Genomic DNA, 24,344 nt, shown 5'->3' with positions numbered 1-24,344 from the left:
GTTCAATGGTATGAATATTTCATGAGGTGAAAGCTGGAACATCCCATTCAACGAGGCAAAGCCAAGTTGAATGGAATGGTCCAGCTTTCACCAAATTAAATATTCGTTCCACTGACAGAATGTAAAAAACATTATTTGTTTTATATAATGGCTAAAATAGATCCTTGTCATTTGAAATGTTATTAATTTATAAACAACAGAAAACGGACTTACATTTTGTTGTTCCACTGCTGCTGAAGTCCAAATTGTAACGTGTAGTCCAGTGATGCTGTGCACTGACTTCGCACTTCCATAAAAAAAAGAAGCCAAGTTGAATGGTATGTTCTGTGCACACACACACAATCTGGTCGGCGCTTCTGCGTGCGTGTACTACCAAAAAAAGACTGCGCACCTCCTCAGTGCAGCAAAAAAAAAAAATAAATAATAATGTCAGAAGTTAGTCCAGCTTTTCATTCCAACTTCCTGCCAACAGCCTCCAGACAGCGCGGTGGATTTGTTTTGTGTGTGTGTGCGCGCACGTGTTGTGTGTGCGCATGCGCATGCATGAGCATGTGTGGCCGCGCATACATGCGTGTGCACGAGCACGTGTGCCATTTTCGGGGAGACCATTCGGTCACTGACACTCGTTCCGTGTGGAAGAAATGCCGATAGGGTATAAAGGTTTTGCAAACACACCAGAATGGGGCCTAATTTTGCCTAAAACTCAGGAATTCACTCCCTGGCCTTCCGACCCCTAGACGACTTTGAGGATTTCTCATTCTCATGCCTGAATAAAGTGTCACGTTAACCCCCCACATACCTGGTGTTTGTGGACTGTAAACACATTTACCTCTTTAATGTGTTTCTGTGTAGGCTCTCAGTTGTCCAGGTGATATCCATAGTAGAGAAGCTTGAATCTTCGACTGGACTGGGTTGCTTGACGCGAGGACGTTTCGCTTCAAATCGCAGAAGCTTCCTCAGCTAAAATTCTTGCTCTGGAAGTCTGACTTCTGTCTGACTCTTGTAGAGAAGAATAAAACAGAAGCCAACAAAAGCTGGAGTTTTAAACCTAACCAGACCCCTCCTACTGAGAGGCAGACTGCTATAGGCTAGTGACTAAACAATAGCTCTAATTAGCAACTATTGTGCTGTAGTTAGCACACCTAATGGCAGGACAGCTGTCCCTCTAATGATGGGATGGATGCCTTCCTGATGGCTCCCTTGATGACGTGAATGACTCATTACCATGAACAAAAGACTGAAACTCCTTTGACCTGAGTACCCCATTGTAAACAGGGAATAAAGTGTGTCTCAGACCCCCTCCCCGGTTAAGGCTGGGTTTCAAACGTTTCACAAAGAATGCCTCCTTGACCCCTCTCTCAAACCATTTCTTCTCTCTGGCTAATATGTGTGGTCACACTGTGTCCCAGACCAGCTGTGGAGGTGATCTTGCTGATTGGATCACAGTCTGCCCTTAATGTGTTTTCAACACATTTACACCATGTACACATGTTCATATGGTCAAGCATTATCCAAATGCAATCACATCAACAGAAACACGTTTGTGCCAGGTGTATGGGATAAATGGGATACCTGATAGGTTTATGTTTAGCCAACATAATTATGGCCTCCTACATTTGCATTGATGCCTCTTTAGAGACCATCAAGAGAGCACAAGTGAACAGCTACCAAATGCAAATTCAACACTTTTGAATCAACAACAGACCTTTGATTTACTTAATGTGTCATGGAATAATGATAACCATCAGATAATACACCTCGCTTTGCTATGAAATTGCTTTGCAGTTAAATGCATAGCTTCTGAAAATGGAGGAACTGTATAAAAATGTCTGTAATTCCAAAATTATTAATCAATATTTCTGCAAAACCCCTTGAATTAGAGGTGTAAACTCTATACATCTTGATTACAGAAATTTAAAACCACTGTGGTGGTGAACAGAGACAAAATGACAAAAATTGTCGTTATCCAAATGCTTACCAAATAATTCCAATTGTATGTAAAATTCCCAGACCCACATTATTATTATCTGGTGCCCAAGTTCGGTCCTCGAGATCTACCTTCCTGACACTCTTAGTTGTCTCCCTGTTCCAACACATCTGAATCCAATGAAATACTCGTTAGCAGGCTTTTAATGAGTCTTTCATTTCTTCCATGAGCTCAGCACAGCAGTTCATTTCCTATTCTCTCATCACCGCAAAAAAGTTATTTCTGACATCATGGAAAGGACCAGCAGTACCAAATGCTAAAATGTGGCTTCGAGAGATGTCCAACACTTTGCATCTGGAAAAAATATCTGTTGAAGGACAATCTGTCATTGATTCAGAATATTTGACAACCTTTTATAGATTTCTTACAATCGATGTCTGTATGAATACCTAATTTATTCTGGATTATATATATATTAATTACCTCTGCATAGTTTATGGGTCAATGACATGACATGCATATTTTTGTGTCCACGTCCATTATTTAAAAAATGAATAAATAAATCTATTTATGACATCTATCACTTTAATCTATAAAACCAATTTATTTTAATTAATTTTTCATTAAGTTCAAATAGTAATATTCTTCTATGTTTTGGCCTCTCAAACCTCCAAGATGTCAGGTGATGCAACTGTCCGAACAAGGGAGCAGACTAAGAAAACTAATAAAAATGTTATTTTGACAATGATAAAGTCAAAATAAAACACTATGGCATTGTTTTGTGTTTAAAATCTTTTTGATTATGTTTTTATTTCTAATATCATTTGTTTTTAAAGCTGTAAAAAATCTTTAAAACTTTTGTCCAACAATTTACATTTCCTAAATATCAGGGCAGCACAACCATAAACTTATGACTTTTATTTTGAAGTGAAGAGACAACAGCTGTAAAGAGGATATTCCATCAGCCAGTGGACCATAAGTGACTCTTTGGACTAAGCTAAATTTTTTTGTAGATCTCTGTCAAATAGTAATAAAAAATAACTACTTTCAACTCATACGTATGCTGGTACACTTTTCATGTCAGGTGGTACAACCAATGTAAAACTCATGAAATTATATTTTATCATAAAACTTAATTTTTTTTAAAAAGTGGTCCGTTTGAACTTCATGCTATTGGTATGCTGGAATGCTGGCATCCAAACAGAAACCTGTTTATTTGAGATTAGCTGCAATAGTCAGGTGGTGCAACCAGCTAGTGAGGTGGCACAACTGTAAGGAATGTTACTATATAATGCTATTCAAAGCTCTAAGATTATCCATGAAACCATATAACATTTTGTAGTTTTAAATTTAAAGACATTATACACTTTAAAACATTTCAAATTATAATTTATACATTTTAGATGCCACTATCAAGTAAAGAAAGGTCGGCATGACACAGGGCGCATATTAATAATGATCCGGCTGCAAGCATATCTTGCAAAAAGAAAAGAGAGGTAATGCATCTATACATAGTCCATTTTACATTTATTATTATATTACAACTTCCACACTCTTAAATGGAAATTTGTCAGTTTATTAGTTCTTGTGTTATATAGCTATCAGAGGAGGAAGAGAGAAGGGAAAGCCCCCCATCGGCCAACTCTCTAAGCAAGAACAGAAAAAAAATAGGCGACAGTGGAGGGAAGATCAAAAAAAGCACCGGGACAGAAAGAGCCATTGAGGAAATATTGAATTTTACAGCCAAGTCAGTTGAACCCTCAGAAGAACTTGAACCTAACTCGCCCAACAAGAACAATATTGATCCTAACTCTCCCAACAATGTGAGAATACAATTAACTGTGCATCAAATATCTCTATTTAAGAACACTTAAATAGAGACCTATGACTAGAACATATGTTACTATTATAAATGATTTTTTGTTCAGCATATTTCATATTATAACAAATGTTGTCAGGTGGTACAACCAATATTTGTCAGGTGGTGCAACCAATTTAAACAAAAAATTATATGTTAAAGTGACTAAATGTTTTTTAAATGTGATGCATGTAGTTATTATACTAAATATCTGGATTTGCGTATTTGTGTTTTTATTTTTCTGTCTTTAAAGGCATAATTGAATGTTAACTTGGCTCAAAACCTGACATACAGAATGCTAACACAATGATAAAATAATAACTTGTTACCTTGTGTAGACACGCTAAGAAATAGTTGCAAAAGATTTAATCTTAAAGTAAAGATTAGGAATGTATACAGATTTTTAGAAATATTTGGATGCCCCAGCTGACTTTTTTTTTTTGTCATGCAGTTCAAAATACTGTTTCAAAATGAGTTAAAACAGTTAAAAATGTTATTCAATAAATGAGATTTATTAAAACACATTTTTCTGGACTCAAAAATATGTTTTACATCTATACTGTTGCCCATAAAATTTTATTACAGAGATTAGAGCATGCCATAGGTATTAAAGGGACTGCGCTGCAGTGGTTTGAATCATATTTATCTAATAGATTACAATTTGTTCATGTAAATGGGGAATCTTCTTCACAGACTAAGGTTAATTATGGATTTCCACAAGGTTCTGTGCTTGGACCAATTTTATTCACTTTATACATGCTTCCCTTAGGCAGTATTATTAGACAGCATTGCTTAAATTTTCATTGTTACGCAGATGATACCCAGCTTTATCTATCCATGAAGCCAGAGGACACACACCAATTAGCTAAACTGCAGGATTGTCTTACAGACATAAAGACATGGATGACCTCTAATTTCCTGCTTTTAAACTCAGATAAAACTGAAGTTATTGTACTTGGCCCCACAAAATTCATTATTATCAGGTTGTCCTAAAAGTTCCCTGAAAAGCCTTCAGTTAATTCAAAATGCTGCAGCTAGAGTACTGACAGGGACTAGAAGGAGAGAGCATATCTCACCCGTATTGGCCTCTCTTCACTGGCTTCCTGTTAATTCTAGAATAGAATTTAAAATTCTTCTTCTTACTTATAAGGTTTTGAATAATAAGGTCCCATCTTATCTTAGGGACCTCATAGTACCAAATCACCCCAATAGAGCGCTTCGCTCTCAGACTGCAGGCTTACTTGTAGTTCCTAGGGTTTGTAAGAGTAGGCAGCAGTAGGCAGAGCCTTCAGCTTTCAGGCTCCTCTCCTCTGGAACCAGCTCCCAATTCGGATCAGGGAGACAGACACCCTCTCTACTTTTAAGATTAGGCTTAAAATGTTCCTTTTTGCTAAAGCTTATATTTAGGGCTGGATCAGGTGACCCTGAACCATCCCTTAGTTATGCTGCTATAGACTTAGACTGCTGGGGGGTTCCCATGATGCACTGAGTGTTTCTTTCTCTTTTTGCTCTGTATGCACCACTCTGCATTTAATCATTAGTGATTGATCTCTGCTCCCCTCCACAGCATGTCTTTTTCCTGGTTCTCTCCCTCAGCCCCAACCAGTCCCAGCAGAAGACTGCCCCTCCCTGAGCCTGGTTCTGCTGGAGGTTTCTTCCTGTTAAAAGGGAGTTTTTCCTTCCCACTGTCGCCAAGTGCTTGCTCACAGGGGATCGTTTTGACCATTGGGGTTTTTCCGTAATTATTGTATGGCTTTGTCTTACAATATAAAGCGCCTTGGGGCAACTGTTTGTTGTGATTTGACGCTATATAAATAAAATTGATTTGATTTGATTTGATTTTGAAAAATACTTTATAAAAATACCCTTTTTGAAGCCTAATTTGTCAATGACCCTTATATTCTTGCAGTTTGTTCATTTTTTGTTTTTGTTCTGTTTTTTTATTATGTTTATACAAAAAATATTGAGCTATACTGTGATTTAAAAATTTTATAATGTAAAATGCTCAAATCTGCACAGTCATTGTTTAGAGATTTTTAAAAGAGGCTGACCAAAATGTTATTGGTAAACTCTGGTTTGCCAGCACTTGTCAAATACTTCTTTCTTCCACTCTTTCCTGTCTCATTTGTAGCAGTCAATTGCTATTCATGTGTTGTCTAGTATAATTTCCATGACCAGAGATGTGGGAGGCGAGCGTCTCCACTGGCCTCCCTCACACTTCTTTCCAATGTGAAACCTCACTATAAATATTTATGAAGCTATTTGAATAATGTGGATTGAAATGACAAATAACATTTTGAAAAACGATGGGTAGAAATAGGAGGAAGGTGGGAAATGTGAAGTGGCAGCGGTGCAAGAATCTTCCAGACTTAAATTGTGAGCGTGCTCCGGGTGAAGACTTTGAGACAGGTGAGACGTGGTTTATTTAAAACAGGTGCAAGTGTATTCTGCCCCAGTGGTCATCAAACAGTGCTGACCAAAAACTGAAATGTAGAATCAATTAAATCTCAGATAAGGTTATTAAAATACTTTAACAGTGATGTAGATATTTTAGAATGTTTTCAATATAGTAACATTATTCATTCATTTATTAAATTATTTATAATATATTTGTAATATTATATTTTCAATTTTTTCAATTTGACTGTATCTGTCAGCAAACATTTCTGTCCCAGGTCTTTTGGGTCCTGGTCAGTGGTGGCTGGTGGTTTTAATTTTCAAGAGGGTGCACTTTCACTTCGTTATGAAGGGGCATTTGTACCTTTTTACTAGGTATAGCAAATTGGTAATTGTGGGTGTACTTGTAGCCAAATACAGTAACCTCTCTCTCTCTCTCACTGACTCACTCACTCACTCACACACACACACACACACACACAGAGCCAAATATCATTGGATGACGATAGTTAATGTATTTAATGATTACGGTGTATAACCCACTATAAAATTTATTAGGCTATATGGAAGCATGGCTAATGTATTTGAACCATGGAAATGCTTTAAATCTCACCATTGATGAACGTCTACAAGTTTGATGACTTCGCTGTATGCTGCTTACCACCCGTTTCTTGTTTTGAATTCAGCCTGAGAGACTAGCTTCGATTCAAAGCTTTGAATATTCCAGAGTGCTTCAGCTACAGTCAGCTACAGTGGTATCCCACCTTTATATCGAATGTTATCATGTATGTATCATAGCTTAACTATGCTAGTCCACAGTCCACAGTCAGCTTCTTGTTTTGAATTCAACCTGCAAAGTGTTTCGATCCAAAGCTTAATGCACACTTGAAGATTCTTTGGTAACACTTTACTTGAAGGTATCGTCATAATAGTGACATGCCACTGACATAACTGTTAATTGACACAGGCATGAAGGTGTCATAAACATTATGTCAATGTCATAAACATTTATAACTGCTGTCATTAAAGGGTCCCTGCCATGCCATGACGTTTTTACATTTTTACATTACATTGACGTTTTATTCTTGAAGAATAAAAAAGTTTTTTCCACATGTTTTTTTTACCATAAAATTACACTGAACAAGGATTTAGACATTTTGTTATCCATCTGAGAATTTGAATTTACCGCCTCCAAGTTGACCTACTTTTTTGCTGCGATGGATGTGATGTCATTCGAGTAAATGTGTCGCAGTGCGGCTCTGTTTACAAATACGGTAGACACAGACAGTGAAGGCATAGTGAGCGATTATAGCAAAGATTTAAGTGACATATCGATTGTTTTTGGAGAAGATGAGGAAGTTTCTGATGAAGATATTAATGGTGTAAATAATGACGGCTCCAAACCATGTATGTTCCAGCCGAACGCGACACAAAGAGGATGATGCTGCAGCTGTCAGCTGACAGCAGCAGCGTTGAGGAGGACGGCACAGAATGGTTTGCTCACTCACCACCTTTTCTTATAAATGATCATTTAATCCTGGCACGGTGTGTTTGTGTATGAAAAAAATATTTCAGCAGCACAGCGTGCTTAAATTCAGGAGTTTGTTCTAAAATCACTTAAAATAAAGTTTCTGTACATTCAGTATATATTTAATCATTTATAAGTCAGTTTCTTGTGATTGCTAATTCTTCACATTTTATTCGTAGCAAATGATTGCAAATCTTTATCTGAAAAGCTGTAGACCCACATGGGATGGGGGGAAAGATTTCTAAATAAAAGAAAATTTTACTTCTACGAGGTCTGTCAATAAAGTAACGGCCCTTTTTATTTTTTTCAAAAACTATATGGATTTCATTCATATGTTTTTACGTCAGACATGCTTGAACCCTCGTGCGCATGCATGAGTTTTTCCACGCCTGTCGGTTACGTCATTCGCCTGTGAGCACGCCTTGGGAAGGAGTGGTCCCGCCCCCTTGTCGGATTTTCATTGTCTGGAAATGGCGGAATGAAAAGGACTTTTTTTTCATCAGAATTTTTTCAGAAACTGTTAGAGACTGGCACCTGGAAACCATTCGAAAAATTTATCTGGCGTTTGGTGAAAATTTTATGGGCTTCACAGAGAGTAAGGACTGTTACTACAGCTTTAAGGACCCCTTTAAGGACGCTCGGCGCGCCACGCTCCTAGCTGCGACGACGCGGCACAAGCCACCAGACCATATCTAAACGGATGGCTCTGTGGATATGAGACCATCGTGTGCTCTTTCTCTGCTTATCACAAGAGCTGGACATCAGCCATTTTCCGGCAGATTTCACTTTTAACAAGAGATTTTGTCATGGAAAGCCGCGCGGAGGCTTCGCGCGTAACGACCGATTCGCTTTGGAAGCGAGACAAAGGAACACCTCCGTTTCGGCATGTCATGGGACAAGTTTGGACATGCCTATCTCGGCTTTCAATGCTTACCAGTCCAGTAAGTATCAGAGAAATTGTGGAGAGCTGGACATGTCCAAACTTGTCAACAATATTCACACAACTACACTACGTCTAACTTTTTGGTAATGTAAAGTGTTGTGTGGGCCGCCAGAAGAGGAGGTACTGCTGGCCCACCACCAGAGGGCGCCCTGTCTGGAGTGCGGGCTCCAGGCACCAGAGGGCGCAGCCGCCTCACAGGAGCAGCCAGGGTGACAGCTGTCACGCATCACCTGCAACAGCTGTTACCAATCATCTGATCGGCAGGAGTATATCAGCAGGACGACGTCTCCACCTCTTTGCCGAGATATCTTTCTACCTGGAAGGTAACGTTCTCAGCTGACTGTGACAGGAATATCTGTTGCTTGTGTGTGTTTGGACAGCAGATAATCTGTTTCTTTTTTTCAACGAGAGGTGGAGGTAGTTTTCCTGCCGTGTGGATTGCTGGGTGCAAACGCGCCCACATTTAATTGTTTGTTGTTCCTCGCCAGCAGTACCAGGTCCGACACGCGGAGGCAGTGGCCACCTGGGAGTTCGGGACTTGGCGGCTCCAGTATTCCCGGGGTCTGGTGGCAGAGGACATCGTGTGGTTCCGGTTCTGCTTTGGACAGACGTCTCCTATCTTCGAGCCTGCCCACACGACATCTTTGTGAATTGACTTTTTGACCATTGTTGTAATCTGTTGTATTTGTTGTGCGCATTCACAACAGTAAAGTGTTGTTATTTGACCTACTCCATTGTCCGTTCATTTGCGCCCCCTGTTGTGGGTCCGTGTACCTACACTATCCCAACAGGATATCTCGGCCAACGTCATGGACCCCGAGGGGCGTCAACTGGCTGTTGAACGGCCAATGGAAGAACAGGGCGCACAGGCGTCTGCAGGAGGAATGGTCGGTGAGTTGCAGCGAATCCTCACTGCTTTTATGGCTCGGTTGGATCTAATGACCGAGCAGAACGTCCTCCTTAACCGCAGGGTGGAGGCTCTCGCCGCGCAGGTGGAGGTGCGCCCTCAGGGCGCTGCTGCGGCTCTCCCTCCTGTCAATCCTGTGCGCAACAGTGACGTTCCACAGGTCGTTCAACGACCCCTCCCACCTTCCCCTGAAGCATACATAAGCCCTCCAGAGCCGTACGGGGGTTGTGTGGAGACGTGCGCGGACTTTCTCATGCAGTGTTTGCTCGTCTTCGCACAACGTCCAGTCATGTACGCGACTGATGCTAGTAAGATAGCTTATGTAATTAATCTGCTTCAGGGCAAGGCACGCGCTTGGGCTACAGCGCTCTGGGAGCAAAATTCACGGCTCCTTCTGACATATGATGGGTTTGTGAGGGAGTTCAGAACAGTGTTCGATCACCCAAATAGAGGAGAGACCGCTTCAGCCGTGCTGCTGTCAATGAGACAGGAGCGCCGGAGCGCAGCTGCTTATGCACTCGACTTCCGCATCGCGGCTGCGAGGTCCGGCTGGAATAACACTGCCCTCCGCGCCGCCTTCGTAAACGGACTGTCGTTGGTCCTGAAGGAGCTCCTGGTGGCCAAGGACGAACCGCGGGATTTAGACGGGCTTATTGATCTCGTTATACGATTAGACAATCGGTTAGAAGAACGCCGTCGGGAACGAGACGAAGGGCGTGGCCGGGCACGCGCCGTCCCTCTCCCTTCCGGTTCCGACCGAGTTCCACCCTCCCCATGCTCCACGGCCTCTACGCTCTGTGTGGTGACAGCTCCCCCTGTTGACGAAGCTATGGACACGAGCAGGGCCAAATTTAGGGCACCAGATAGACAGAGGAGGCTGGCCCACGGAGCGTGCTTTGTTTGTGGCTCAATAGAGCATCAAGTAAGGGACTGCCCCGAGCGGTTAAAACACCAACGCCCGCCCCTAGACACTGGGTTAGGGGTGGGCCAAAGCATTCACGTGGAACATACCCATATTGCCACACGACTCCCAGTGACAATCCTTTATGAGGATTTAACCCTGAAGGCCCCAGCACTGGTGGACACGGGCTCTGAAGGGAATCTGTTAGACAGCAGATGGGCCAGGGAGATAGGGCTCCCTCTGGTGGCGCTTACCTCGCCTGTGCAGGTGCGGGCACTAGGTGGCTCCCTACTCCCACCAATCACACATAAGACACCACCAGTAACTCAAGTTTTTTGTGACTCCTACTACCTCCCGTGTGATTTTAGGGTTCCCCTGGATGTTAAAACACAATCCCCGGATCGATTGGCCGTCCGGGGTAGTGGTTCAGTGGAGCGAGACCTGTCATCGGGTATGTTTAGGTTCCTCGGTTCCTTCCGGTTCCCAGGCTAAGGAGGAGGTCAGAGTCCCGCCCAATCTGGGGATGGTGCCGGTGGAGTACCATGACCTTGTAGATGTGTTCAGTAAGGATCTGGCGCTCACCCTTCCCCCTCACCGTCCGTACGATTGTGCCATTGATTTGGTTCCAGGCGTTGAGTTCCCGTCCAGCAGGCTGTACAACCTCTCACGACCTGAGCGCGAATCAATGGAGACCTACATCCGGGACTCTTTAGCCGCCGGGTTGATCCGGAATTCCACCTCCCCGATGGGTGAAGGTTTCTTTTTTGTGGGTAAAAAAGACGGCGGACTTCGTCCATGCATTGATTATAGGGGACTGAACGAAATCACGGTTCGTAATCGATACCCGTTGCCCTTGTTGGATTCAGTGTTCACGCCCCTGCATGGAGCCCAAATATTCACGAAGCTAGATCTTAGAAATGCGTATCACCTGGTTCGGATCCGGAAGGGAGACGAGTGGAAGACGGCATTTAACACCCCCTTAGGTCACTTTGAGTACCTGGTCATGCTGTTCGGCCTCACAAACGCCCCCGCGACGTTCCAAGCATTGGTTAATGATGTCTTGCGGGATTTCCTGCACCGAATCGTCTTCGTATATCTAGACGATATACTCATCTTTTCTCCGGATCCTGAGACTCATGTCCGGCATGTACGTCAGGTCCTGCAGCGGTTGTTGGAGAACCGGCTGTTTGTGAAGGGCAAGAAGTGCGAGTTTCACCGCACTTCTTTGTCCTTCCTGGGGTTTATCATCTCCCCCAACTCCGTCGCTCCTGATCCGGCCAAGGTTGCGGCGGTGAGAGACTGGCCCCAACCCACTAGCCGTAAGAAGCTGCAACAGTTCCTCGGCTTTGCAAATTTCTACAGGAGGTTCATTAAGGGCTACAGTCAGGTAGTTAGCCCCCTGACAGCCCTGACCTCACCAAAAGTCCCCTTCACCTGGTCGGATCGTTGCGATGCCGCGTTCAAGGAGTTGAAACGACGCTTCTCGTCTGCACCCATTCTGGTGCAGCCCGATCCTAGTCGCCAGTTAGTGGTTGAAGTGGACGCCTCGGACTCAGGGATAGGAGCTGTGCTTTCCCAGAGCGGGAGGACCGATAAGGTCCTTCACCCGTGTGCCTATTTTTCCCGCAGGTTGACCCCGGCCGAACGGAACTATGACGTCGGCAATCGAGAACTCCTTGCGGTGAAAGAGGCTCTTGAAGAGTGGAGACATCTGTTGGAGGGAACGTCCATGCCATTCACGGTTTTCACTGACCACCGGAACCTGGAGTATATCAGGCCCTCCAAGCGGCTGAACCCCAGGCAAGCCCGCTGGTCACTGTTCTTCGGCCGTTTTGACTTCCGGATCACCTACCGTCCCGGGACCAAGAACCAGAGATCGGATGCCTTGTCCCGGGTACATGAAGATGAAGTCAAAACGGAGTTGTCGGATCCACCGGAACCCATCATCCCGGAGTCCACTATCGTGGCCACCCTCACCTGGGACGTAGAGAGAACCGTCCGGGAGGCCCTGGCACGAAGCCCGGACCCCGGAACTGGGCCGAAGAACAGACTCTACGTCCCACCAGAAGCTAGGGCTGCAGTCTTGGACTTCTGTCACGGCTCTAAGCTCTCCTGTCATCCAGGGGTGCGAAGAACCGTGGCAGTTGTCCGGCAGCGCTTCTGGTGGGCGTCCCTAGAGGCAGACGTCCGGGATTATATCCAGGCCTGCACCACCTGCGCCAGGGGCAAGGCTGACCATCGCAGGGTTTCAGGACTGCTCCAGCCGCTGCCCGTGCCCCATCGCCCCTGGTCCCACATCAGCCTGGATTTTGTCACGGGCCTCCCGCCGTCCCAGGGCAACACCACCATCCTCACGATAGTGGACCGATTCTCCAAGGCGGCCCACTTCGTGGCCCTCCTGAAGCTCCTGACGGCCCAGGAGACAGCGGACCTCCTGGTCCACCACGTCGTCCGGTTGCATGGGATCCCAACAGACATCGTCTCCGATCGCGGTCCCCAGTTCTCCTCGCAAGTCTGGAGGAGCTTCTGCCGGGAACTGGGGGCCACGGTGAGTCTCTCATCCGGGTATCATCCCCAGACCAACGGGCAAGCAGAACGGGCCAATGAGGAGGTGGAGCAGGCCCTGCGTTGCATGACAGCCGCGCACCCGGCGGCCTGGAGTACCCATCTGGCCTGGATCGAGTATGCCCATAACAGCCAGGTGTCGGCAGCCACCGGCCTCTCCCCTTTCGAGGTGTGTCTGGGGTACCAACCTCCTTTGTTTCCGGTGGTTGAGGGAGAGGTCAGTGTGCCCTCGGTCCAGGCCCACCTACGGAAGTGCCGTCGGGTGTGGCGTGCCGCTTGTTCTGCCTTGCTGAGGGCCCGGATGAGGACGAAGGCCCATGCAGACCGTCGGCGGACCCCGGCCCCTACGTACCGGCCAGGGCAGGCAGTGTGGTTGTCTACCAAGGACATACCCCTTCAAGTGGACTCCCCTAAACTGCAGGACCGGTATATCGGTCCGTTCAAGATCATCAAGGTCATCAGTCCAGCCGCAGTGAGGCTTCAGCTTCCGGCCTCACTGCGGATCCATCCCGTTTTCCACGTGTCCCGGATCAAGCCCCATCACACCTCACCCCTCTGTACTCCCGGTCCGGCACCACCTCCTGCCCGGATCATCGATGGCGAGCCGGCTTGGACTGTGCGCCGGCTCTTAGATGTCCGTAGGATGGGCCGGGGCTTCCAGTACTTGGTGGACTGGGAGGGGTACGGACCTGAAGAACGCTCCTGGGTGAAGAGGAGCTTCATCCTGGACCCGGCCCTCCTGTCCGATTTCTACCGCCGCCACCCGGATAAGCCTGGTCGGGCGCCAGGAGGCGCCCGTTGAGGGGGGGGTCCTGTTGTGTGGGCCGCCAGAAGAGGAGGTACTGCTGGCCCACCACCAGAGGGCGCCCTGTCTGATCGGCAGGAGTATATCAGCAGGACGACGTCTCCACCTCTTTGCCGAGATATCTTTCTACCTGGAAGGTAACGTTCTCAGCTGACTGTGACAGGAATATCTGTTGCTTGTGTGTGTTTGGACAGCAGATAATCTGTTTCTTTTTTTCAACGAGAGGTGAAGGTAGTTTTCCTGCCGTGTGGATTGCTGGGTGCAAACGCGCCCACATTTAATTGTTTGTTGTTCCTCGCCAGCAGTACCAGGTCCGACACGCGGAGGCAGTGGCCACCTGGGAGTTCGGGACTTGGTGGCTCCAGTATTCCCGGGGTCTGGTGGCGGAGGAAATCGTGTGGTTCCGGTTCTGCTTTGGACAGACGTCTCCTATCTTCGAGCCTGCCCACACGACATCTTTGTGAATTGACTTTTTGACCATTGTTGTAATCTGTTGTATTTGTTGTGCGCATTCACAACAGTAAAGTGTTGTTATTTGACCTACTCCATTGTCCGTTCATTTGCGCCCCCTGTTGTGGGTCCGTGTACCTACACTTTCCCAACAGTAAAGCACAGGTTTGTTGTTTGTTTGTTTATTTGTCATGGGATATAAATTATGGTTAAGATTACTGTGGCATCAGTGGTAGTTCTCTCTAAAACCGGTTCATTTTTGTGTTGATATGACATGTTTCTCATATACAGTATTATGTAAAACCTAGAGAGAAATAAACACTTCTAAGACTGAAAACTCTGTCTGGAACCTAGTAACAGGTCTGTAATGAATTACAAGATATTTCACGGATGTTAGCATGACATCACAGGCTAGTTGCAAACAGTTTTCTTTGTGTGTCAATATAACATCTGTCATATATTATGTAAATGCTAGTGAGAAATAAACACTTGTAAAACTGAAAATGCTGTTTTGTAACCTGATAACACCTCTGGAGTGATTTACAAGACATTTCACAGACAACAGTGTTCACGCTAACTTCTGTTAACTCAAAGCTAACTTCCGCTCTTGTCAAAGCTCATAAACATAAATATTGTTTATGACTGATTGATTGATTGATTGGTGGAGGAGTGTGAGGGAATGTTTTTTTTAATCATTATGGGGTTATGAGAAACATCAGAAAAGTGTGCGTATTTTTTGTATGATTATAACTTATTTGAAGGAGAAACTTGTGGTCTTGTGGAATTTAGGGCTGCAGCCATCGATTATTTTCATAATCGAGTATTCTATTAATTATGCTGGCGATTAATTGAGTAATCGGATAAAAAGTACTTTTGTGTTTTTAAACATCAACAGTCCAGGGCTCTCCCGAAGCTATGGCACAGTGTCACTGCACAACCATGCAGATTGTCAAATTTAGTGTATCCCTTTCATTTTTCCTGGGTAATTATTTATTTTTTTCACATCTTTACAAGTTTTGCATCTTTCCCGTTGTCAGTAGCTCAGCCCTCTCCTGACACCGGACTGGGCTCTGGGAGGGGTGCGATGATTTACACAAAGTGACTCCAAATGACAAAATTAAGTACTTTTATTTATTTTCGGAAATGCGCTCCATTCTCAAAACAGTACATGAAGCGCTCTCTCCCTCCCTGCCTCCTCCCTCTGTCTCTTTGGAATGCTGAAACAATAAAGAAGGGATGTTTAACCCCTTAACGCCTATTGTCGCATATATGCTACAATATTTGACTCAAATATGCAACATACCAAATTGACCAGTATGCCTGTTGTCGCATATTTGCAACATACCAGTATTATTATTATAACATAAATTATTACCAAAATACCAAAATTACGACTTATTTTTTGTGCAAAACTGAAATTAATAATCTCAACATTATTTACCATCTACTTAAAGGCAAAAACACACACAAAACATTTTTTTATATACAGCTATATAAATTCAGGCGTTAAGGGGTTAAGTACATTTGTGAGTACTGGCAATTTTTTGGGGGGACACATACAACGGACTCTGAACTTTAAGATCTGATGTTACAAGCCCTGACGAGGCAGCAGTACGTCCTGCTGTACGTCTGCAAAGGCGAGCGACATTTGCTTTCATATACCGCTTTGAGAACAGAGCGCATTTCCAAAAATTAATTAAAAGTGCTTCATTTCGTCATATTTAGAGTCAGTTTCACTTTAAATGCACAGCAAGTCTAGATGATAAGCGTAGACCCTCTTTCTCTTAAAAGGCTTAATATTATTCTTTTGCCTCGCGGTATAAACCTGTAGCTTTTGGTGCTACAGATTAGCTCTTACACAGCTTGTGCGCATGCTCTAGTCTTCTTTTTTTTCTGGAGATGTTGCAGCACCACACACAGGCCTGGCATATGTACTACAACATTAAACGGAGGTTGGAGGCACAGAATTTGCCTCAAATACTTTTTGTAATCGAATTATTCGAGTTACTCAACAAATCATTTTAGTCCTACAGGAATTTTATATCAAAATTAGCTACCTAGCCTCAGAGGTTGTTGAGATCTCAATTTCATTGGGTTTGATTGTTACCATGACAACACTTTAGTTTAAGTCTCGGCCTGAAATGCATCCATTGTTATGATACCTTAATATAACAAAGATATAAACTTAATCAGTGTATGTTGGTGACGTCATGTGGACACTTAGAGGGTTTTTTTTTTAACTGCACCTCAGTCATTTCCTTTTTGTTTGAACACTTTAGGTTCTGTCAGTGTTTGGTTACAGCCTTTAGAAACTTGCATCGTTGAATTTGATCTTTTTGTTTGTTCTTTTTTTCTTCTTCTTCTGGCTCATGGCAATACTTTGCACCCATCCACAACCATACATTCTCTGTATTACTCAGGCCATTGTTGCCTTGGCTCTGAACTTTGAAATTCATCATAAATCAGGGAGCACGGTGCAGAAACATCCAAAAGGAACATACGAGGTCTATTTGATAAGAAACCGACACGTTTATTTTTTTTTTAACTATATGGATTTGAATGACGTGCGATTACACCAATCATGCTTGAACCCTCGTGCACATGTGTGAGTTTTTTCACGCGTGTCGGTGACGTCATTTCCCTGTGGGCAGGCCTTGAGTGAGATGTGGTCCAGCCCTCTCAGCTGAATTCCTTTGTTTTACACGCTGCTCAAGACGGCGCGCTTTGCTTTATCAAAATTTTTTCTGGACCTGTGAGGAATATCCGAGTGGACACTATTCGAGAAATTAAGCTGGTTTTCGGTGAAAAGTTTAACGGTTGATGAGAGATTATGGGGTGTTTCTGTCGGTATAAGGACTTCCCACGGAGCGGGACGTCGCGCAGCGCTTCCAGGCGCCGTCGTCGGCCTGTTTTGACCTGAAAACATCCTAATTTAAGGCTTAATTCACCCAGGACGTCGTGAGAGAACAGAGAAGATTCAGAAGAGGCCAGCATGAGGACTTTATGCGGACATTCCACTGTTTAAGGACATTTTTTAATGAAAGACGTGCGCGCAAATTCGCCGAGTCGTTTCCGTGATGACTCGGCAAATCTGTGTGTGCCGCGACAGGAAAAACACCTCCGTGTTGAAAACCATTTGTAAAATTCAGGCGGCTTTTGATGGCTTTCAACAAGTGAGTAACTGAGAAATTGTTTAACAGCTTGGGCATGTTCCAACTTGCCCGGGCCAGCCCGACATGCGACTCTGCCCGCACGTTCTTTCATTACAAAATGTCCGTTAACAATGGAATGTCTGAATAAACTCCTCATGCCGACTTCTGCAAGTTCTCTGTTCTCTGACGACTTCCTGGGTCAACAGAGCCTGAAATGTGGAAGTTTTCAACTTGAAACGGTGAGACGCTGCCGCCTCAAAGCACAGATCGCCGTCAGGCGCCGTGGGCCGTCGTTATGGCGACACTACCAGACCAAAATCTCTCATCAGCCGTTAAAATTTTTACCGAAAATCAGCTGAATTTATCGAATGGTGTCCACTCAGTTGTGCCTTACAGTTTTGAAAAGTTTTGATCAAACAAAGCAGCAGTCTCTGAGCCATTCCTAAACAATGAAAAAATCGACGAGAGGGTGGGCGACTCCTCACTCAAAGACTGCCCACAGGCGAATGACGTAACCGACAGGCGTGAAAAAACTCTCGCATGCCCACGAGGGTTCAAGCATGTCTGATGTAATCACACGTGATTCAAATCTATATGGTTTTTGAAAAAAATAATAAGGTCAGATACTTTTCTAATAGACCTCGTATTTGCTACCAGCTGTTTCACACATAGAACAAAAATGATGCAATAGTTTTTATATATCATGCACATGATTACAGTATTTCTTTTGTCAACCTTTTGTTGTTTATTTATTTATTTGTCTGCCTTTTTTTTTTTTCATTTTTTGAGACGTGTCCAAAAAATGGTGACAAATAAGAAAGCTTGTTTTATGTTTTGCATGCGTGCGTGAGTAAAGATGAAGGGTTGATGCAGGACAAAGGAGTTTCATTTTGACAAAGATTACTTACAAGTCATGAAAGTGGGCAAAACTTTGGCTCAGTGCTTTCGTGCAGAAGAAATTTCAAATAGCTATATGTAGTAATCAGTTAAATACAGCTGTCATTACTATATTTCCAAACCCATCTGGGAAATATAATCTCTCCAGCATGTCCTAGGTCTTCCCTGGGGCCTCCTCCCTGTTGGACGTGCCTGGAAGATCTCCCAAGGGAGATTACCAGGGGGCATCCTCACCAGATGCCCGAACCATCTCAACTGGCTCCCTTTGATGTGAGGAAGTAGATGTTAAGACATTTTGATGTGAAGACTCTGAGTCCCTCTTGGATTTTCGAGCATCTCACCCTGTTCAGGAGTGTAAGGCCAGTTCACCAAAGAAACAGCATGGTGTCACCTCAATATGGGCTCACTACCCACAAGGAGAGTGTTAACAGGTCTGGTGTGCCGTTTTTCGGGCAGTGGACAGGGGCAAATGCCCACATGAACTGACACTCTACGAAAAACCAATTATGTTTTTGTTCAGATCTTGATCAGGGGAAAGATCCAGTCTTTGATCCTTAATGCTGGTCTTTGATCCAGATTTCTTTGATCTGAATTACACCATCAAATCCAATATCAAACAGAATCTAAGTTCAGTATTTCCAGCCAAATTAAAGGTCAGCAATTAGGATAAAAGTGATATATCAGGAGCAAAGTTCAGTATTCAGGATCTAACAACCTTGAATGTAAACCAGAAATAATAGCAAGTTGTTTTTTGTAGGTAATCATCTGCAATACACCACACTACTCACTCACTCACTCATCTTCAACCAAGGCATCTGTAAAGTATCCACAATGCTGCACTTTTCTCACATTTTTTAAACTTACATCCTTATTCCAAAATGGAGTAAATTCATTTTTACAATACCTGATAATGACAATGTGAAAAAATAGTTTTAATGAAATTTTTGCAAATTTTTGAAAAATAAACTAAGAAATCACATTTACAGAAGTATCCACAGCCTTTTCCATGAAGCTCAAAATTGAGCTCAGCTGTATCCTGTTTCCATTGATCATCCTTGCCATGTTTCTACAACTAAATTGGAGTCCACTTGGGGTAAATTCAGTTGATTGAACATGATTTATAAAGGCACACACTGTCTACATATAAGGTTTGCACAGTTGACAGTGCATGTCAGAGCTCAAACCAAGTATGAAGTCAAAGGAATTGTCTGTAGCCCTCCGAGACAGGATTGTCTCAAGACACAAATCTTGGGAAGGATACAGAAACATTTCTGCTGCTTCGAAGGTCCCAATGAGCACAGTGAACTCCATCATCCATAAATGGAAGAAGTTCAGATCCACCATGACTCTTCCTAGAGCCTGTCTCATCTGAGCAATGTGGGAAGAAGGACCTTAGTCAGGGTGGTGACCAAGAACCCGATGGTCACTCTGTCAGAGCTCCAGCATTCCACTGTGGAGAGATGAGAACCTTACAGAAGGACAACCATCACCAGCAGTAATCCACCAATCAGGCCTGTATGGTTGAGTGGCCAGATAAAAGCCGCTCCTCAGTAAAAAGGCGCATGGCAGCCTGTCTGGAGTTTAACAAAGGGCACCTGAAGGACTCTCAGACCATGAGAAACAAAATTATCTGGTCTGATTAGACAACGATTGAGCTCCTTGGCCTAAATGCCAGGCATCATGTTTGGAGGAAACAGGCACCATCCCTACAGTGAAGCATGGTGGTGGCAGCATCATGCTGTGTGGATGTTTTTCAGCAGCAGGAACTGGGAGACGAGTCAGGATTGAAAGAAAAATAAATGCAGCAATGTACAGAGACATCCTGGATGAAAACCTGCTCCAGAGCGCTCTTGACCTCAGATTGGGGCAACGGTTCATCTTTCAGCAGGACAATGACCCTAAGTACACGGCCAATATATCAAAGGAGTGTCTTCAGGACAACTCTGTGAATGTCCTTGAGTGGCCCAGACAGAGCCCAGACTTGAATCCAACTAATATCTCTGGAGAGATCTAAAAATGGCGAGGTGTTGCAAAGAGAAATGGGCAAAACTGCCTAAAAAATAGGTGCTCCAAGCTTGTGGCATCATTTTCCATTAGACTTTAAGTTGTAATTGCTGCCAAAGGTGCATCAACAAAGTACTGAGCACAGGGTGTGAATACTTATGTACATGTGATTGCTTTTTGATGAATTTGCAAAAAAAGTCATTATGGAGTATTGTGAGAATTTTGAGGGATAAGATTAACTTACTCCATTTTGGAATAAGTCTGTAACATAATTTTTTGGAAAAATATGAAGCACTGTGAATATTTCCTGCATGCAGTGTATTTTATCAAATGTCAAAGCGACATTGAACCATATATTATAGCATCACTCTGTCAGGATTTTGCCTTGACCGGGCTTCAATTCCATTTTTCCCCTCTTTCTTTTTTCCATCATCTGCTCCACCTTTGATTTATTAGTTATTTTATTTTCATCATGTTTTTATTGTCTGTTCTATTTTGCTTTGCCATTTTGTTTCTTTGTTGCTTTTCATACTTTGGGCATAGTTTGTTTTCATTTTGTTTATTTAGGTCCTTTCATTCGTAATATCTGTTATGCTTTAATGTCAGGTTTTGTTTTCTATTATCATGTAGTCTGTGTTTTACCACTTTTTTTTCTTTGTCAGTTCCAGTTTAGTTGTGCTTTAGTGTTTATTTTCTTAATTCTCTCTCTCTCGCTGATCTGTTCTTATGTAGTTTTCTTTAATACTTTAATGATTGCTTTTTAGTTCTCATGTTCATGTTCAGATCCTAGGAATTTATTATTCCGCCATCGCTTTTTGTTTGCTTCTTGTGCTCTGTTTTCCCTCATCCCATTTATTTGTGTTCACTCTCACGCCCATCTGATTATGTTCTCAGTTCATCACTGCGCCCGCCTTGTGTCTTTGTCTCTCACCTTTATGCTGTCTGCTTTTGTTTTCCTTCACTCACTCTCTTGGCACCTGTTCACATATCTCTGTCTTTTCATCACTCCACCTTATGTTGTCCTCCCTATCTTGTACCATGTTATCATCTTGGATTCACCAAGCCACACCCTTTTGTAGAAATGTCTCCCCACATATGTAGCTTGTTTTCCAGTCACTTCCTGTTCTCCATTGTGTTCACCTCCTCACTGCTAGTTCGTTGCACTTCACCATTTTCGTCCCAGCTCAGTTTTTGCCTTTGCCTGATTGCTAGCCCAGGTTTGAGCCTGCTTTTTGAACCTAGCCTTTGTCTTGCCCTCTGATCACTGTGACGCCATGTTTTTATGAACTTTGCTTGTTGAATGACCGCGCCCCAGCCAGTCGATTGTCTGTACCGTTGCCACACCGACTGCCTATCTGTGTACCATATCTTAATCAGTGATTTTTTTTGGATAAAACCTTTTTCTAATATATACCTGTGTCTGTGAGTCCTGCATTTGTGTCCAGCCACCCAGTGTTTGCAGTTGTGACACAATCACCCCATTTTTTTCCCCATGAATCATTGAAGGTGTGGTTTTTGCACTTCCCCTCCTCCTAATATTTTCATCGGGGTCTTCATAGACATTAAAACACATCATTGTTGGGAGGGGGTTGTTTGTTTTGTTTTTCTAAAGTGGTCATTTTGTAACTTCTTTTTTTCCAGTTTTGGCTGTCTATCCTGTTAATTGCTGTAGTGCAAATATTTTTGTGTGTATTTTTTTTTTTTTTGTCTGTATCAATTACTACATCTGTAGTAATTAAGAATTTCTGATTTAACTACTAATTCTAACTTCATTAGTAATTAATTAATCGTAATGAATAATTTTTTACCCAGGTGATGTCATCTGTGAAAAATTTTTTGTTTCTTTTTTTCAGGCATACAGATCTTTTTTCAGGTATTTTAAAAAAAATGTGAAATAGTTCCCTTGGTGGGGAGTGTTGGGGGGGTGGGGGTGAATCCAGGCAGCAGAGCGCAAAGGAATTAAGCTGCTGTCAGAATCTGTGAGTGAGTCTAATTATAAAAAATAATGAGGTAAGACATGCACCTGATTAGAATTCAGTCACTCTTCATTTTTGTGCTGGAATAAATAAACAAATGCAGCAAAAACACAATGTATTATGCAGAAGTAATTATTTAGAACCTCATTAAATTGAAACTTAGACAAACGGAAATTTTCTGAAAGAAACAAATTTTGTATGTCTTATCACTCAGAGCAGAAAACGAAGAGTTGAGAAGAATAAAGGAACAAAAGTAATAGAGTCAGGTTGAAAACATGATAGACTGATGGAAATTGATTTGGAACACATGATTTATTTGACAAAAGCTTGAAATTTGCATGAAAAAGTCCACTTGGACTGTACTGTGGTGACTTGGTTTAGATGTAATAAATGCTGGCGGAATGATAGACAAAGACAATGAGCTGAGTCATGATTCAGCAAGAAAGGAAAGCAAGAATGAGTAAAAGATAAATGATAAAAGAAGAGGAATAATGGATGTCAAACAAATTGGCTTGTTTACTTCCATCATTGAGGACACGTGACAGTGTCTGTTTGTGTATTAGCAGGATTAGCTAATAAAAGATCTTGAACCATTGAGGCTTAATGAAAGGATAACCCATCATCAAAGAAAGACCCATTCATTCATTCATTTTCTGCTACTTATATGGGTCCAGGGCACGGTGGTTCCCTATCCTCAGCCAAGTCCTGTAACCCTTCCCAAACCATCTGGGAAATATAATCCTTCCAGCAAGTCCTAGGTCTTCCCTCAAGGGACATCCTCACCAGATGCCTGAACCATCTCAACTGGCTCCTTTTGATGTGAGGACGTAGATTTGAAGACATTTTGATGTGAAGAATTTGAGTCCCTCCTGGATTTTTGAGCATCTCACACTATTAAGGAGTGTCAGGCCAGTTCCCCAAAGAAACAGCATGGTGTCACCTCCATGTAAATCCCCACTTGGACTCACACTCTACGATATATGTTTTTGTTCAGATCTTGATCAGGGGACAGATCCAGACTTTGATCCTTAATGCTGGTCTTTGAGCCTGATATATTTGATCTGATTTACACAATCAAATCCAATATCAATCAGAACCTACGTTCAACATTTCCAGCCAAATTAAAGGTCAGCAATTAAGATAAAAGTGATATGATCAGGATCAAAGTTCAGTATTCAGGATCTAACAACCTTGAATGTAAACCAGAAATAATAGCAAGTTGTTTTTACAGGTAATCATCTGCAATATACCACACTCACTCACTCATCTTCAACCACTTACTCCAATTGAGGGTCCAGAGGGGCTGAAGCCTATCCCAGCAATCATAGGGCTTGAGGCAGAGTACACCCTGGACAGGACGCCAGTCCGTCGCAGAGTCACATGTAGACAAACAAACACATTCACACCCGCACACACACACCTACAGACAATTTAAAGTTTCCAATCCACTTAACCTGCATGTCTTTGGCTGTGGGAGGAAGCCGGCGCATCTGTGAAGTGCCTTGAGGCAACCTTGTGATTTGACACTATATAAATGAAAATAAATTGAAAAAACTGAAATCTGGAGGGAACCCACACAAGCACGGGGAGAACATGCAAACTCCAGACAGAAAGGCCACAGGTGGGAATCGATCCCATGATCATTCTTGCTGTGAGGCAACAGAGCTAACCACTAAGCAACTCTGCTGACCACTGCACATCACATTGAAGTTGAAATTGGTATATTGCTATTCATGAGTTTCAAAAAAGTGTTATTTTTCAAAAATGTTGATGAATGCCAAACTGCAAGTTAACCACAAAACTGTTGGTAGCTGCCACACACTGTCAGAAGTTGCAAGTAAAGTAAAAAAAAAAAGTTTACCCGTGATAGCAAACGTATGAACTTACAAGTTTTCACAAAGTCTCTTACCATCAGTGATTACTCCCTGCAGCAATGTTGCATTGGCTTTGAAATCACTTGTGTTACAATTAAACAAGTAACACATTTTTGTTGCAAGTGTGAGATTTGTAGGTTTAGTGATCGGGGATGAAATG

This window comes from Thalassophryne amazonica, chromosome 4 (genome assembly GCF_902500255.1).
Source record: "Thalassophryne amazonica chromosome 4, fThaAma1.1, whole genome shotgun sequence".
Classification (NCBI taxonomy): Eukaryota; Metazoa; Chordata; class Actinopteri; order Batrachoidiformes; family Batrachoididae; genus Thalassophryne; species Thalassophryne amazonica.
The sequence above is the reverse complement of the archived record's forward strand: the minus strand, read 5'-3'. Positions refer to the sequence as shown.